The sequence below is a fragment of the Pelecanus crispus genome, chromosome 3, assembly GCF_030463565.1.
Source record: "Pelecanus crispus isolate bPelCri1 chromosome 3, bPelCri1.pri, whole genome shotgun sequence".
Taxonomy (NCBI): Eukaryota; Metazoa; Chordata; class Aves; order Pelecaniformes; family Pelecanidae; genus Pelecanus; species Pelecanus crispus.
Window position 1 is genome coordinate 79,696,403 of NC_134645.1, and position 17,199 is coordinate 79,713,601.

Below are 17,199 nucleotides of genomic sequence, written 5' to 3' on the forward strand. Positions count from 1 at the left end.
AGGTTGTGCCGTTGGGACTCGCTTTTGGTTTTCATACCGGGTTTCACGTCATCGCTCTCATCTTTTGTGTGACTGCGTTTCGTGCTTTTGACATTCTGCTCCCAGAACTCGCAGGGGATTGGAAAACGAGCAAGTTTGATGCGAGGAGCAGCTGGCTACCGACCGCCCTTCCCCGGCTTCACCCCTTCAGGCCGATGCGCCCGAGCCCCCCGGGGCACCCCTGGGTGTGTGTTGGTCCCTGCGCCGGCCCCAGCCCCAGGCGCCCTGCTGCACCCACCGCCCGGCAGCCTTGGCCTGGCTTGGCCTGGCCTGGCCTGGTCTGGCCTGGCCTGGCTTGGCCTGGGAGGCTCCTGGCAGGCAGAGCTGACGGCTTCTGTCGGGACCTGTGCACGGATGCGCGGGAGGTGCGTCTCCATCGGCCCATCGTTTCCCATGCTGGAGCAGGATACCGGTCCCTGTCCTCAAATACAGGGGCGGCTGGATCCTGGGAGGTCATTTTGCCATTAAGCCCATGCATGTTGGCTAAGTGGGGCTTCTTTCTTTTTCCTGGGGAAAACACAGCTGGCGCCACGGGGTGGGTGTCCTGTGGATGCCATTGGCACTGCACTGTGGTTAAGAGAGCAATGGGGAGCTCGGGCTGCAATTTGGGATCGCTTGGCTGGTGTGCAGTCGTGGAAGAGGAGCAGTCCTGAGGCCTGAGTAAGGCTCTCATGCAGGTGCAGGTTCCGAATACAACCCTCTTCTTTCAGAAGAGCCGTTAAACACTTTTTCACTGTGGTGTGTGAATACTGCACAGACACGGACTGTGTTTATAGAAGTGTTCAAAGTATACTGTAAAGTTTGTTAAAATATACTTGCAAATCAGATGTGATACCTTTCTAACAGAAAGCCAAAGAGTAATAGCCTTCCATTACAGGCACCTGAAACTTTGAAAAAGAAAAGACTGAGTATGGAAACATGGCAATTTTTTAAATAAAGTTCTGGAAGTGGTTAATGGAACGTTGCTGCTTTAGATTAATAGAGAAGTCCGGGGATTTTTCTGTAGGAGTAAATTGCATTCATGTGTGTCTTGCAAATTTGAACTCTGAGTTAAGAGGATGTAGTATTGAAGTGATTAATAGCTGAAAGGTAGCATACTAATTCAGGTGGAGGATTAAATGCTGGGAAATGAGCTCTGATTCTAACTAGCTTGCTCTGCAATCTTAAGAATACTAGAGTATAGCTAGCTTGAAAAGGAAAATGTAAAGCCTTTCTGGGTATTACAGCTGCCCCGAGCTCTTCTGATATTTGTGTGTTTAGTAGTCGTGTTTTCTTTTTTTTTTTTAAAGTCTCTTTTTTTTTTTATATATATATATTTATATATACATATCAGGTATATGAGAGGAAGCAGTAGTAAAAACACCTGAAATGCTGGTTAAATGTTTTTTGCTGTTCTTTGATATAGCAGTCCTAAAGTTACTGCTTGTAAGAACAGCATAAAAGAGGCAGAGCTTTGAGTTTACCATTTTGTGAAAAAAATGAAATTTGATGTCTGTTTCTAATTTATCTGTTTCATTTCAGTCATTGGCAATGGAAAGCCTTTGCAAGAATTACATTGATGCTACAAAGTACCGTAAAGGATATGTCTTCAAAATCCCTACAATAATAATATTAGTATAAAGGCAAATGGGTAGTAAAGCAAAAGTAGACATGGTAAAAAGGTAGCTAGTATGTCAGAGCTGGGAATAATCAAAGGGGGACTTTGAGCCTTAAGAAAACTGGTAAAAAGAAGTGCAAAGTTTCAGTTAGGCAGTCAGAGAGATTGAAATGCAATGTAAGATGGCACAAATGCAACTGTACTATATACTCAGAGGTTTTACTTCATGAAGCTTGGAAACTGGGTTATTCTCCCTTTTTTGGTTTTCCTTTTCATGGTGTTGGTGAGTTCACTCTCAGTAGCTTTTGTGTAACTCTAGGACTTTGGGTGAAAGTAATATGGGAACAAGTTCAAAAAAAAATTAGAAAACAACCTAAATCATTAAGATAAGGTGATTTCCTTATGCAAATATCGAGATAAAATATCTCTGCGGGGTGGAGGATATTTAGCATTAGTCCTGAACTTTAAACGGTCCTTAACGACAGAGAGAAACTTTTTCCAGTGCTGGCAGCAGAAACCCAGCAGTGATGCGTATTTATAGTCTGCTGATGACTGGGGGATTTTGAGCCTCGTGTAAAGGAATTCTTCTTTGGCTGATCTTAGAGCCTGCTTCAGTATTTCAGATTTGCAAGGCGTTCCTGTACAAAAGAAAAAGATTCTGGCTACTTGCTTCTTATAGTCAATTTACAGTCTCGGGAGGCTGAGGGCAATAAGAACCTTGTAGCTCTGCAGAAATTCCACTGAGATCCTGTCACTTCATGTTTCAAAAACTTGGCATAGAAACTTTATGAAATAGTAAAACGTGTTTATACGGAGCTTGGCAAGCTCTTCGATAAAATGCTTGTAAAAAAAGCAGTTGCATTGCTTAGATCTTGGTGAATAGCTTGGGCATAAAAGCAGTTTTTCAACAAAGTAACAGCTTAGTTTGGCTTTTTCAGCCTGGAGTGGAATATCATTTGGGCATGTTTCTAGTGAGCTGATTGATTTCTGTGAAGGTTAAAAGATTTTTTTGTTGTTGTTTTTTTAAATAGGCAGTCAGGTTTGAACAATGTTGGTGTGACATTTGCATGCACTTGCATGAGCATATTTTTAAAGATGTTGAGCACCTGCAGCTTCCGTTTACTTCAGTAGTGTTTGTGTGCTCTGGTGAGGTCTAGAGGCCTGCATTATGCATTTAGCTAAATTAGGCACCTGGGTTTGCAAAACTTTCATTAATATCTTTGTAGTCCAGAGGGGCTAGAAAATAGGGGTCTTTATATAAGCTGTCTAATGGTTTATTTCAGCGCACACAAAAACCGGACCTGTGGCTTTGAGGGAGGAAATAGTGATAAAAGCCTCATGATTGTAATTCAGTTGTTAAGTTTCTAGCTCTTTATGTAGCTGGAAAATGTGTTACGCTTTTTGTGTGTGTGTACTGCCTCAAAACATCATGTTGACTTTCGCGAACATTTTTTTGGACACTTGTTCACGTTTGTCCAGTAAAACAAAGAACGCAATTTTTCCAGTCGTGCCTAGGAAAGTGTGATTTAGTTGCATGCCTCGCCTCTCCTTGTTACGTTCCTTGCTGCTTCTTTGATCACAGTTTAAGCCATGATGTTATGCTTAGTTGTTTCACTTCCTGTATCTCCTTATCCCATGGGGGGCAATTTTTAGGATGAAGTGAGGGTTGGAAATTCTGTTTGTTGTATATGCCTGATTTATTTCCCTTTACTCTTGGGGAAAGATCAGTCTGTAGGTTCAGGCCACTACAAAGTACTTATGTTCCTTCACCAGGATGTCAGCTCACCTGCAGGAGGATGTCTGGATGAATCAGCAAGCTGAAAAGATACCGCGTTGGTTAGTCAGGAGCACGCAAGGAATAATGGGATGCACGAGTCAAGTAGAAAATAGGCCACTGTTCTTCGTTCTGTAGCAGTGACAGCAGATGTAACACTTGCAAAAGCTGAAATCTTCATGTGAATAAAACCTTTCTAGTTATTGCTGCTTCTGCTTACCTTTAAACCAACAATTGAGCTGGCTGCTTTCTCTCATGCTGTGGCGATGCTATTTTTCTTTTACTCGCTACCTGGGTTTGGGCAACAGAGGTTGTTAAAATAAAATTACAAACAGCTTTTTTTTTTTTTTTTCTTTCCAAGTAACTATGTAGGTAATATTTTTAATCTGTGTCTTTCAAAACATCTTTTAAAAAGCAGGTATGTACTTTCTAATCTTGTTATGGAGGCAATGACAGAAATATAGAGTGATCAACTTCCAAGACGATGGCAGCAGAAGGGCCAGGAGTTGTACCCTGGGCAACTCCCAGGCTTGCTGCCTGCTCAGTAGCAGGTGCTGCCTCTGCAGACCCTCCTGCCATGCTATCCTTTGGCAAGTGTAAAAGGTTTGGCACTGCCATGTACTGTACAATGTATCAGCTGAATGAAGTGTGTAGATTTATATGCTAATATAGTAATATATATATTTTTTTTTAAAAAAAAGAAAGTCACTATTTGTAACTCGTCAGATTACCTTGTTGTTAATGGATCTGTAACTTTCAAACAAGAGAATTGCTATAAAACAGGCTTTGCCTTAGCTGCCAAATATGGAATTCTCTTTTGGAAATTGGGCAACAGTGATGCAAGTCCAAAACCGTCACTGTAAAGTACAGGCATAGGAGGGGGGAGACAAATGAAATTGTCTTCCCCTCCCATTTTTGAGTACTGTAAGCTTGTAACTAAAGAGGAGTCTGTTTTCCTCCTTGGACTGATAGGGGTGTGCAGAAGCGTTAATTTTTAAATTAGTTCTTAAAGTTCTTAACACAGATCTGAAGTGCTTACAGCATCCAAGTCCACACAAGAGTCGAGTGAAAGTTAGGGGAAGGCCATGGGAAGAGAAAGGAAGGGGAAGTGCATAGCCAAGGCCAGTGTATAACCTAGGAATGCTGGCTGTGGTCCTGACCATGTAACCTTTTGTTTGGTTTAGGGTTTTTGGTTTTTTTTTTTTTATTTGATGAATCTTACTCGTTTGAAGCAGAAGTGGAAAAATATTGATTAAGAGAGAAAAAACAGCATGCTGTTAGGCATGGCTCTTGGAAAAAAACAGCTTTCTCCCAGGGCCACTTGCTGTGGTGGGGGTTTCTGCTAATGTCTTCGTGTTGTTCAGAGGTTTCATCTGGTCACACTTATGACTGAGGCACTGTGGTGGTAGAAAACTTTAAGTGTAGAAGAGGCAAAGGTAATCTGCTTATTCGCTTAAATCAGTATTTGCATCGCAATACTTTGTGTACTGTTCCCCCCGTATTGTTACTCTACAGAACTTAAATTACTGAATTCATACTGCACGAGTGTATCAGGAAATGAAACTTGCACTTAAGTTGACTAAAGGCTACAAATTAACAATGTTGGCGGTAAAATCACAGGGGGGATGGGTACATGTATACTGCAGTTACCCTTAAGAGAGAGGCAATGCATTGACGTGGCAAGGATTATACTCTCTTGAATGTCAAACTGGAGTGTTATGTAGCAATGCAAGTATGTACTTGTAAGATACTTGATGGTCTATAATAATTTAGGTATTTACATCTCATTATTTCCTCTATTTGATGTTGTCTTGAATGTAAGTACTCTGAGTTTTCAGATGTAGTTGCTGTTTACTAATGTAATCCTGCGACAGGCTGAATCATAGAAATATTGACCCAAGTCAGGAAGCAATGTATTTGATCCTGAACAATTGCCTTTTTCTGCAGCAAAATCTCTGCCAATGATGGTATCTGAAAAGCTGGTTTTGCTCTTTACCTTCATAATTTTTTTTTCTTAATGAAACTTACTATCTTGAGGAAGGTAGAATGGCTGAAAGTGTTCATGCCTTGCTGTAATCTCTCAATAGCTAAGTAAACCTAAATACTAGCTTTACCTGCAAATCCTGAAAATACTTGTTACCACTCAGTGCTCTTAATCGGTGTGAGAAGGAGCAGCAGAACTAAACCAAACCTGTCTAACTACTTGCCCGCAATGCATTCTAATACAAAACCCCAGTCTAGGAAGAAATCGTTAGTATTTCATAACTGTGCCTTACTAAGAGCTGCTAGTGCAACTATACTGTGGCTCTGCCTCCCGCCCAAGAGGATGGTGCAAGCAGTGGTGAGTAATTTTTAGTGCCTCCCACAGGCTCTTGCGTATGATGTCTCCCATGGCTATTTTGTCCTTTCTTCTGTTACTCTCCTCCTTTTGCTACTCTGAAACCAAGTGCAGAAGTGACCTGGACAGCCCATAGCCTTTCAGAAAGCAAGTAGCATTCAGCTGGTGTTTCTTTAGCTACCGTGGTAAGCACAGAGGTATGGTGGTGGGTGGTGGTAGGAGCTTGAGGAAGAAAGGAGGTGAGTGTGGGTGATGAGCCATAGAAGAGGTTGCATTTGTTTGAGAGAGAAACAGATTAAGGCTTTTGCCAAGTTTGCAGAGGAAGACTCATGTATAAATTAGCCCATAATAAGCTGTGAAGGAAAACCTCCCAAGATTTAGTAGTGTTTGGTTTTTTTTTTAAAAAAAAAAAAGAGATGAAGAGGATAAGAAGTTTACTGTTACAGAGTGGGGGGGTTAAGAGTTTTCCAATAGTGCTGCAGGAAAAGGAAGTAAGAGCTTGAGGGGGAAGAAGAGATTCCTTTCTGCCCCCCACTTGGTAAGAGGGTGCAAAGCAAGGTAGAACAGAAGGTCAGAAGCTAAATGCTTTTCATGTGAACTACTTGACATAGAAATTTAATGTCAGCGTATTTCTGGGTCATCCAATCTATTGTAGATAGAAGTGTTGTAAAGTTTCTTTCATAAACTTACTTTCAAGGTGAGTATTTTCACATCGTGCATGATTTAAAACAAAAAATCAACAAAAACCTCCCAGCCCCAGAAATTGATGTGATTCAGAATGCTACAGATGTGTTTGCACAACAACCAGAATTTCTGTGGAATGTTCTAACCAAATTTCACTAGAGATTTGTTAGCAACATTAAATTTTCCCGTATCTTTTGAAAATACCTACTGAAGGGGTGTGTTTGCATCTTCTGTGGCCTTAATCAAGCTCACGATTTGCATAGATGACTTCTGACCCAAGTCTTTCTCCTCTATTTTTAACCACCGAGTTCTGTGTTCTAAAATAAGATTCTACTTGCATGTGCTCACTGCTGCTTAATGTATGGTTCAGGAGATGATACAGTCCACGTGTATGATCGAGGAAGGAATCGTTAGTGGAAGCGACTGGCAGCTCTGACATCCTGCTTCCAAAAATGTGTCGGTTCTTGAGCTTCTTTGCTGGCATGCGAGAACTGACAGAGGCTGCTTTTTTTTTTTCAGTCTCTGAAACAAAGTATTAGAACTTAAAAAGATTTATTTGTTTCAATAACAGTGTGTTTGCCTGAAGGAATGCTGAAACTGGTCCAGGAGAACTGCTTTTAGAATAAATTGGCTAACTTGGCATGTGACTTTAGGAAATGAAGAACAATTTCTACTTGTATAGCAAGTAAGTCAAGTCAAAACAGTAGGTTTTGTACGAGTGTCATGTATCTATCTATATTATCTAAATAATTTAGGTTTATAAAAGACCTCCCAGCTCTGGGGACTTGGTTTACATAGAAATTATTATACCTCTTGTAAACTTCAGCTATCTCAACAGATCCAGGAAGAAAAAAACCCACAGAAACCTTTTAAATCAAAATTGGTTGTTACTAACAAAATCCTGTGATAGTCTTTAAATCAACTGATACTTAACTTCTGTATCTGAATTTCTTATTAATGTATTCTTAGACTTTTCAGTGGGAGCACAATTCTTTGGCTTAGCAGGGTGTTTTTTTGAGAATTTATGAAATATTAGTGTATCTGATAAGAGTGAAAGGAATGTTGTAGAGATAGTGTTAACTGACCTTTGCAAAATTGGTATCTGTAAGCGTGGGTTGTTTTTTTTTTTTTTTAGGAGGGGACACAACATGATGTTGGAGGTTTTTTTTGTTCAGTTTTTTTAATTGGAAAGCAGAACTGACTTTTGTGAGAAAGATTGGAGGAGCTGAGATTACTGGAATAGTGGGTCTCTGAAGGGTATTACTCGTGTTTGCTTCTGTGTCTTCTGGGACTAATGGTTTTTAAATAAGTATTTTCAGATGAGGCTACTGCATAACTTCTTGTTTCTCCCTCAGATGTCTGTTTTTCTAGAAAGTTCATGATCCTGAAATATTTTAGGGTCATTCGTCTTGTAGATGAAACCACACTGAGGTCAGGTTTTCCAATAGGCAAAGCAACAGCTATAGCTTCCTGCATGTGCTGGGAGTGTTGGATTGCTCACTTAAGGATAAGGGTTCTGGGCTAAATAAGAGCACAGATGCAAACTGTGGGGATGTCTCAGACAGTATGGCTTTAAACGTGTGTTCCCATAAACTGGGCCTCACGTGTGGTAATGATTATTTTTTTGTTCATTCCTTGCTGACTTAAGTAGAAGATGCTATTGATTTCTTTTTACAGTCAAGTGAAAATAAATGTTAGAGGCAATTGACTTGGAGGTAGAAGCTAGATCTTCTGGAATGGAAACTACATCTGGAGGTAAAGTAGGACATTTTTTGAAGCAGTGTATCTTGTTTCCTCATGCATTAATTGCAGGAAGAGTCAATCCCTTTTATGTGGCCAGAAGGTTTTCTGTCTCTTCTGTCCCTCCTTTCTTTCCCTGTCTTCACTAGAGCACTTGGAAGCATTCACACAGGTAATGCTGGGACTGCTCTGACTGCAGTTGTCCTTGGCTCTCCCACCTCTTTGGTAAGTCCTGGGGTCTGAGTGCCTGAAGAGATCTGATGATACAAAGGCCACTCAGGCATGAAATTCTAGCAGCATGAGATTATCTGTTTGACTCCTAGGTAGATTCTTTTGAGAGAGATCCTTCTTATCTTACAGCTCATGAATTGTGCAAATTCAAACATGTTTAGAAAAAATTCTCACCCCTATTAATACTTCCATGGATTACCACAGATTCATGCTAAGATTGATGACCTTGCTCATTCAGAAATGCCATGTTCATTGCTTTGATTCATTATCGTTAGTGCAGCTGACAGTAGGTTTCAGCGTGTGTCTTCGAGTGTGTCTGTTCCTGTATAAGTTGTTGCCATGTTCTCAAGGGCATTGTAGGCTTCAAAGTTAGCTTTATGTTCATACCTTTTGATTAAAACTAGTCATTGTACAGGATAGCCAGTTCCTCTGCCCAATTCTGTCATGTTCCAAATGAGAAACAGAGGTAGACAAATTACTAAGTTTAATTTGACCTTCAGTTCAGAACAACCAGAAGACTGTTACAAGTTGAATGCCATTTATTCTACCTTTAGCGTGACGTCAGTGGTGGGGGAAAAAAGTCAGTGTAAAATTTTATCCAGATGATGCTCTTAAGCTACAGAAAGAGCGTGAGAGAAACCTATTCTTAGTATGGGTTGTGCAGTTTTAAAGTTCAGAGGAGGCAGAATGTGACTTGGATTCCCTGGGCACAGATGTGATGATTGCTGACTAAAGACCTTGTTCCTTGTTGGGAAGTAGCAAATCTTAGTGGTTGGAATAAAGACATCTGTAACTGTGAAATCCTAATTGCCTGATGTTGACGTGAGGGGAAAGATGTAGATGCTCCATTAACAATGATGAATTTTTTTATACGTTTCAACCTGAATGAAATTGGACCCTGTGGTGACTTTGTAGAATTTTGTTCTGGTCCTTATACCTTCTCATGAGGGTGTTTTTTCTACTCAGCAACTTCCCAACTACAATAAATGTGCTCAGTTGTGCAACAGATATCTCTTGACAAATCTGGGCTTTCTATTTGCTTGAGAGGAAGCGTTTGATTGTGTCATGAGCTAGAAAAGGATAACTAAATAACTGCAGGTTTTAGGCCATTGTCCTTCTGATAGGTTTTACACTGAGTCAATATGGTTTTCTTCCACTATAGGTGAAGCTAATGCATTACAATGGTTTAGAAGAAATTTGCATTTGGTGTTTCAAACTGAGGCTCTTGCCAGACTCGAAATACAGGCTTCGTAGTATTTCATTTTTTAATAGTAATGTTCCACCTATCAAATTCATAGTATTTAGCCAGATCTAGTACTACAGAGAAAGAGATGTGATGCACATTAAGCTGGACTGTGTAATTACAGTATGTTTTTACTATGGCTTAGGACTTTTACTATGGCTTAGGACCTATACTTACAAAATTACTGAAAACCAGACAGCTAATGTTCGTGACATTTATAGTTAGTCACAAACATTCTTCTTATAAGCGATTTTATGAAACAAACAGCAGATTCTTTTTTGGCATAGTCTAAAGGACCCTGAGTCTGTGGTCTTGGTAAATAAATCACAGATAAATAAAAGCTTGTGTCCTCTTTATTTCAGAGGTATTTTTCTCCTTGCTGCTGCTGCTGTTCCTTATTTTAAGATAACAAATCCTCACATGCAGTATCCTTTCTGGAAGGAAGGTATTTCCTAAATATGTTCATTATCTGTAATCAAGCCTGTCTATAAAGAAATAAGATCAGGTACAGCTCCATCCCCTGCTTTAATATAGCAAATGCTGGAAGAAATTACCTCAAGCAGCAGAACAATTTACAGCTTTCAAGGCTTAATGTGAATGCTTCAGTGTTTACCTTTATAAACAGGCTGTCAAGTCTGCTTATGCCAATCTGTTATAAAATACACCTACTTGTATGAAATTCACAGCTCTTGGTCACTCAAGATACTTTGGAGCCAGCCTAATTTTAGCAATGGCAACAACCCTGCCGCTGGTCTCTGAATCTTCATCAATAGATTTGGAGCGAGGGTGGCAGTGACTGAAGCTGTGCTCTCTTTCCTTACAAATACAAAGTTTTGTTATTATAGTATAAAGGCTAAATTTTAATAAGATTAAGGTTAGTAAGATTTCCAGTGGTCTGTTATTAGAGAGATCTTAAAAATCTGTCTGTGGTTGTGGCTGAAATAGTCTGAAACTGTTGTTAAGAGTTAGAAGTTATCTATGCTACGAAGATTTGCTTTTAATTTTGCTGAATTAGAAACTACCGGACAAAAAGGAAGATGATATGGTTAGGTTATGTGTAATGGTCCTCTAATAGTTACAGTCTACTCATGTTGATATGAAAAGACCTCTGCTCCTTCCTCCCAGTCTAATGAAATTATAGCTGGGTAAAGGAATTTTTTTTTTTATAACATAGTGAATCTGAGTACTGATAAGATTCTCTGTTTTGTCTTTTTAATCAGCTGTCATCTCATGCATAAAGAACACATCACCTATGGTAGGTGAAGATGGGGGCCGGTTTATAGGTATTAAGCATCTTTTGTGAGACTGTGGAAGCGCACAATATAAGGGTGTTGTGTTTAATGGCAAGTAGCTTAGCAGCAATGTAAGAACTTGCCTTGTTCTTTAACATGCACATTTCCTCCTGAGTTCATAGGCTGGTTTACAGAGGAATAAACCAACAGAAGGGTAGCCATATCAACAGTGGTTTTCAGAGGTACATGCTAAAAATGCCAAGTTCACAGGTTCAATCCCTGCTCACTGCAGGGGGGTTGGGCTCGATGATCTCTCAAGGTCCCTTCCAACCCAAAGCATTCTATGATTCTATGATCTGGGGATGTTCTCTAGAGAATAGAACAAAATGTGGGTATAGTTCAGTTTGTAATAGGGTACTGTGATAACACTGAGTGTCTAATCATAAGCTGATGCCAGTGGTGCTTTTAGTATGATCTCTATATGGCTGGAACGTGCCAGATTTTCCAGCAGGCTAAGCTCTGTGTAACTGTTCTGCTGCATGTTTCTCATAATGTAGGTGAAGTCAGCTATTTTTTAAAAAAGGGTAATTGTTGTAATCAGTTGCTCTATATTTGAATGTCTCTGCCAATTTATGTTTATAGTATGGTGTACTGTCTGTGTATGCTGGGGTAGCTGGCATCATCTGGGATGTTTGGAGGGAGACCTAGCGGAGTTTAGTGGGTATCGTCAGGCAGTGACACTAATGAGCTGTGTAGCATTCAGGCCCCTTTTTGAAAATTGAGATTATAAGGACTTTGTGAGATGAAAAATTCAGAAATGCAGTATGAAATGTAGCATATTGTTTTCATTCTGAAAAGTGTTTTCCTTATGTGTACCTGGATCAACCTTGGAGATTCCTTTTCCCTCTAGCTCTTTCTATATTGCATAGTAAAGACTGTCCTGTTTGGTGTAGGTTTGTTGCTCTGCTCCCACTCCCCAAGTTTACTTTTATATGCTGTTCCAGACAAGATGCAAGCTCGACTTCTAAAGATTGTATGGTCATTGCCTACTGGGGAGGTTGGCTTCCCACCCTGCCACTAAGAGGAAAGTCCAGGCCCAGGTTCAAGCAGATGAGGTGACATACATGTCTGCTCTTTCTGTATAAGAAGTCCTTTCCTGTGCCATATGCATGCGTGCTTGTCTGTTTGCAACACTGAGAAGGTTCCCACCAAACCTCTCAGGGATGCATCAGCAGGCAGGCCAGCTACACAGACATTACTAAAATGGTAAACATTTCACCGTAGCAGAATGAGGTAAAAGTCTGCTGGTTTCATCTATTGTTTTAATGGCCAAAACCAGCCAAATGTAAGTCAGGTATCCATGTCATATTGTCTGGGCTGTAGGAACAACCTGTAGCTGCTGTGAAGTTTTTTAGCAGAGCAGTACACAGCTGCCCTTGAAGGTAAAGAAAGACAAACCGTTTAAAGGACTGATGTGGTCATAGTTTTCTTTTAAATTTCTGCTTGCTATTCTTACTGTTTCACACTTTTGAGTTTCTTATGCAGCTTTAAAAATGAGCTCATATGCATGCATTGAAATTCAGCATGTATACTGTTCTCTAAAATAAATTAAGATCAACCTGTAGATTTCTAGCTTATGTCATTTGTGGCTGGTTGCTGCGTGGATGAAAAGGAGCTGGCTGAGCTGCTGGCTGGATAAGGCTTGATAGGGTTTGAGGATAATAAAATTACTTTCCTAGTCTGTTGAAGAACATGTACCCTAGTGACACCATGTGTAGATTTTTTTGATCTTGTAATTCTTTTGGGTTAGTGGCTATTTCTATATGCACCACTAAAGCATAAGAACTCATCACTTTTTTGGGAAGGATTATGTCCCTTTTTCCAGTCAATCATAGACACTTTTACCTTTGTAAAAGGTGGACACTACTGCCTTTGTAAAGGGCTATACCCATGTGCTATGTATAGAGTGAAACCTGTGAGTAGCTTGCATAAGGTAACCAGTGCTGAATGTGATCGATTTAGTGGCTTTGCTGCCGTGTTCCAGATACCACAGAGGGTTTTTCAGTTAAATTCTAGGTGCACTTCGGTGTCATGGTTTTGCCTTATCTTGGGAGAGGGAAAAAAAGTTTATAACTCTTGCGGGTGATCTCCTGATGAGTGATTAACTTTATGCTGTTATGGCAGCAATTAAACAAAGTGATTAGAGCATAACAAGATACCTGTATGAATGTTGTGTTCTGGACAGTACTGTGTTTGAAGGACACTGAACTCCATAGTGGTCCCAGGCTTTGTCCTACAAAGTCACAAACGTTTAAATTCCATTAGTGTTTCTTACAAGTGAATTGTTTTTTTCTGTTAGGTTTTTCTAGCTAGGTGTTGTGGTTTAGCCCCTGTTGGCAACCAAGCACCACACAGCTGCTCGCTCACCCTCTGCCCCCCCGGTGGGATGGGGGAGAGAATCAGAAGGGCAAAAGTAAGAAATCTCGTGGGTTGAGATAAGAACAGTTTAATAATTGAAATAAAATAATAATAATAGTAATAAAGATTGTAATGAAAAGGAGAACAATGAGAGAGAGAAACAAAACCCAGGAAAAAAAAACCCAAGTGATACAACCACTTACCACCCTCTGACAAATGCCCAGCCAGTTCCTGAGCAGCGGTTGCTGCCCCCTGGCCAACTCCCGCTAGTTTATATAAGCATGATGTCATATGGTATGGAATAGCCCTTTGGTCAGTTTGGATCAACTCTTCTGGCTGTGCCCCCTCCCAGTTTCTTGTGCACCTGGCAGAGCATGGGAAGCTGAAAAGTCCTTGACTAGCATAAGCAGTACTTAGCAATAACTAAACCATCAGTGTTTTATCAGCATTATTCTCATACTGAATCATAGAATCGTTTAGGTTGGAAAACACCTTTAAGATCATCAAGTCCAACCAGTAACCTAACATTACCAAGTCCACCACTAAACCAATTAAGGATAGAGTAATAATTAATTTCATGTTTCCTGGCTTGGCGGCTGGATTATTTTTTAAAGAAAGTAAAACTAGAATAGAATCATTAAGGTTGGAAAGGACCTCTGAGATCATCAGTCCAATCATCAACCCAACACCACCATGCCTACTGAACCATGTCCTGAAGTGCCACGTCTACATGTTTTTTGAGCACCTCCAGGGATGGTGACTCCACCACCTCTCTGGGCAGCCTGTTCCATTGCTTGACCACTCTTTACATGAAGAAATTTTTCCTAATATCCAATCTAAACCTCCCCTGATGCAACTTGAGGCCATTTCCTCTTGTCCTATTGCTTGTTACAGGGGAGAAGAGACTGACACCCACCTCGCTGCAACCTCCTTTCAGGTAGTTGTAGAGAGTGATAAGGTCTCCCCTCAGCCTCCTCTTCTCCAGACTAAACAATCCCAGTTCCCTCAGCTGCTCCTCATAAGGCCTGTGCTCCAGACCCTTCACCAGCTTTGTTGCCCTTTTCTGGACACCCTCCAGCACCTCAATGTCTTTCTTGTACTGACGGGCCCAAAACTGGACACAGTATTCCAGGTGTGGCCTCACCAGTGCCGAGTACAGGGGAACAATCACCTCCCTGCTCCTGCTGGCCACACTATTTCTGATACAAGCCAGGATGCTGTTGGCCTTCTTGGCCACCTGGGCACACCGCTGGCTCATGTTCAGCCAGCTGTCTACCAACACCCCCAGGTCCTTTTCGGCCAGGCAGCTTTCCAGCCACTCTTCCCCAAGCCTGTAGCGTTGCATGGGGTTGTTGTGCCCAAAGTGCAGGACCCGACACTTGGCCTTGTTGAACCTCATACAGTTGGCCGCGGCCCATCGATCCAGCCTGTCCAGGTCCCTCTGCAGGGCCATCCTACCCTCCAGCAGATCGACACTCCCACCCAATTTGGTGTCATCTGCAAACTCACTGAGGGTGCACTCAATCCCCTCATCCAGATCATCGATAAAGATATTAAACAAGGCTGGCCGCAAAACTGAGTCCAGGGGAAAACCCCTTGTGTTCCCAAAACACAGCACTATGCCAGCTACCTGGAAGAAAATTGACTCTATCCCAGCTAAAACCAGGACACTAGGTCTTGGAATGTGTTTATGGTGCACTTCATTTGTTTAAGAAAATGTGCACTTTAACTATTATTTCTTTATTTATGATATTGTGCACTTAAAATTAAGGAAGTTATTATTAGTATATACTGTAATTTTAATATCTGTATTAACTGATGTGATAGTCACAGTTGTAGTTTCAGTGTGATTGCAGTCTTTCAAGCCAGTTCTTTGATACGGATAATTAATTCTGAAGTTGGGATGTATGTATGTTAAATTGTGAATTCAAGCAGCACTATCATTAAAAATTTTAAAATTTGAATAATAGGGATAAAACAATAGTTTGAACCATGCGCTGTTTTCAAATCCTCCTTTTTTTTTTTTTTCTTAAGGTCTTGGGCAAGTTGTTTCTAGTTTTCTGTTGGCTTGTTTGTAAAGTAGTTTCTCATATGATGGGAGCACTCTGAAGTACAATTGCAATAATTAAGTCAGTTTAACTCCTTTGAAATGTTTTAATTATTCTAAGTCTTCTGAACTGCACCCTTCTAAAGTGAATTTGGTACTTTATTCTTTCCAAAGTATATGGAAAATGAAAGCATTACCCAGAAGAAGTAGTAATCATACTTTCATTTTCTGCATTGAATACTGCAATTGGACATAAGCCAGCTGAGTACAATTTTGTGGGGGAAAGGGGACAGAATTTCCTTTGCACTGTACAAATTAAAATGTTAACATTAACCTTAAGGACTTGCAGGATGGGATATTTATTGGTGAGGGAGAAAAGCTTAAGCTCAAAGACCAGGTTATGGCCTTACACCAGTATGGATTTTTATGAAAGATAGGTGTTCTGAATTATTGCTGGTAGGCGTGAGGAGCCTTGTGTTTGGATGCTGCCTATGGCTATCTAGAATACTGACTCAGGAAATTTTGGGGACGGGTATCTCATCAGTTCCATTTTTATAAAAAGTTAATCCCTATTAAAATAGTAAATTGTAAAGCTTCTGGAACTAGAAACAATGTTCATTTTAATCTTTGCCCCAAGTTTTGGATAAGGGAACTTGGAGTGTGGAGAAACCTTGTGGAGTTGTGACCTGGTACCTGTTTTATCAGGCAAATTCTTCTGCATCAGTTTTGAAAAGCTTTAACAAAAATTCTTGAGTCGCAGCCTCTTAAAGAATAGAGTTCCTTTTCAGTTATCGTTTGCTATGTTTTTTGCTCAGATTCAGAGAGCACCATTAGCCTGGGGTGGCTGTTTAATAGAACCTGCTTGATTAAACCTCGGTCTAGGCCACTTGCTCCTACCCTCAGACAAACCCCCACACAGCAGGACCTTCAAGTTAGTTGGCCTGCTCCCAAGCCAGTATTTCTATGGACCAGATGAAAATGATTACGGACGAAGACCTTGCTTCTGCTTGGCTATCCCTAGCATGGGTGCCTTTTGCCTCCTACCAGAGCTGTGTAGTTTGTTGTTGTTCGGGGTTGGTTTTTAAATTTAATCACACTTGCTCCACTCTCTAGTGAAAAATGTACTGATATAGGATCTGTCAGAAAAGGATTTATGAAAACTTTCCTGTTGTATAATTCTGTACAAGTTCTTGAAATGTGTTCAGAGTTCACTGGAGTTTTCTGTATATTCAACATGAAGTAGAAATACTTCCCTCTGCCTCAAGTGTTTCATAAGAGCATAGGTCTTTAGGGAGTTGAACAGTATACTTACCTATCACATGCACCATTTGACATTATTTATTGAATTCTTACAAGTGGGGAAATAGCTAATAAAGTACCTATTTTTTCTCTTTGGCCATTTAATACCATTTTATTGAGTAACCAGAATTGTGTATTTCATCAGATTGCATTGGCTGACTTGGCATTGAAGTTTTAAATATATTTCTTTCTTTCTCAAATTATCTTGAGATTACTATTAAATGGCAAATATTACTAGTTAAAATAGCAGTTGGTGGAGATCTTTTGGAAAGTACTTTAAACAGCTATTATGTTTGCATAATGAGAACAGTTAACTTTGGAAGAGTGTTCGTATAGACCTGCATTTCTGCCAAAGCAAGTAAATTATATTTATGTATTTAAAGGAGGCTATGTTTATGATTCTGAAGCGGTTGGTAAAAAAAACATTCTGTGAGATCTAGAATATGGTATCTTTGGAGTTCTTTATCCTTGATTCCCATTTATTTTAGGTACGTATTTCATTATCCCCATTTTTGCTCAACGTTCGCAAAACCCAGTGTCTTGGAAGTATGTTTGCA

The 17,199-nt window shown here is 40.3% G+C and overlaps 1 protein-coding gene across 2 annotated transcripts in view; it reads left to right on the forward strand.

Moving 5' to 3' along the window:
- Positions 1-17,199, forward strand: part of CDK19 (cyclin dependent kinase 19) — a 134,367-nt gene that overhangs the window by 639 nt on the left and 116,529 nt on the right. The gene's annotated exons all lie outside the window — the stretch shown is intronic.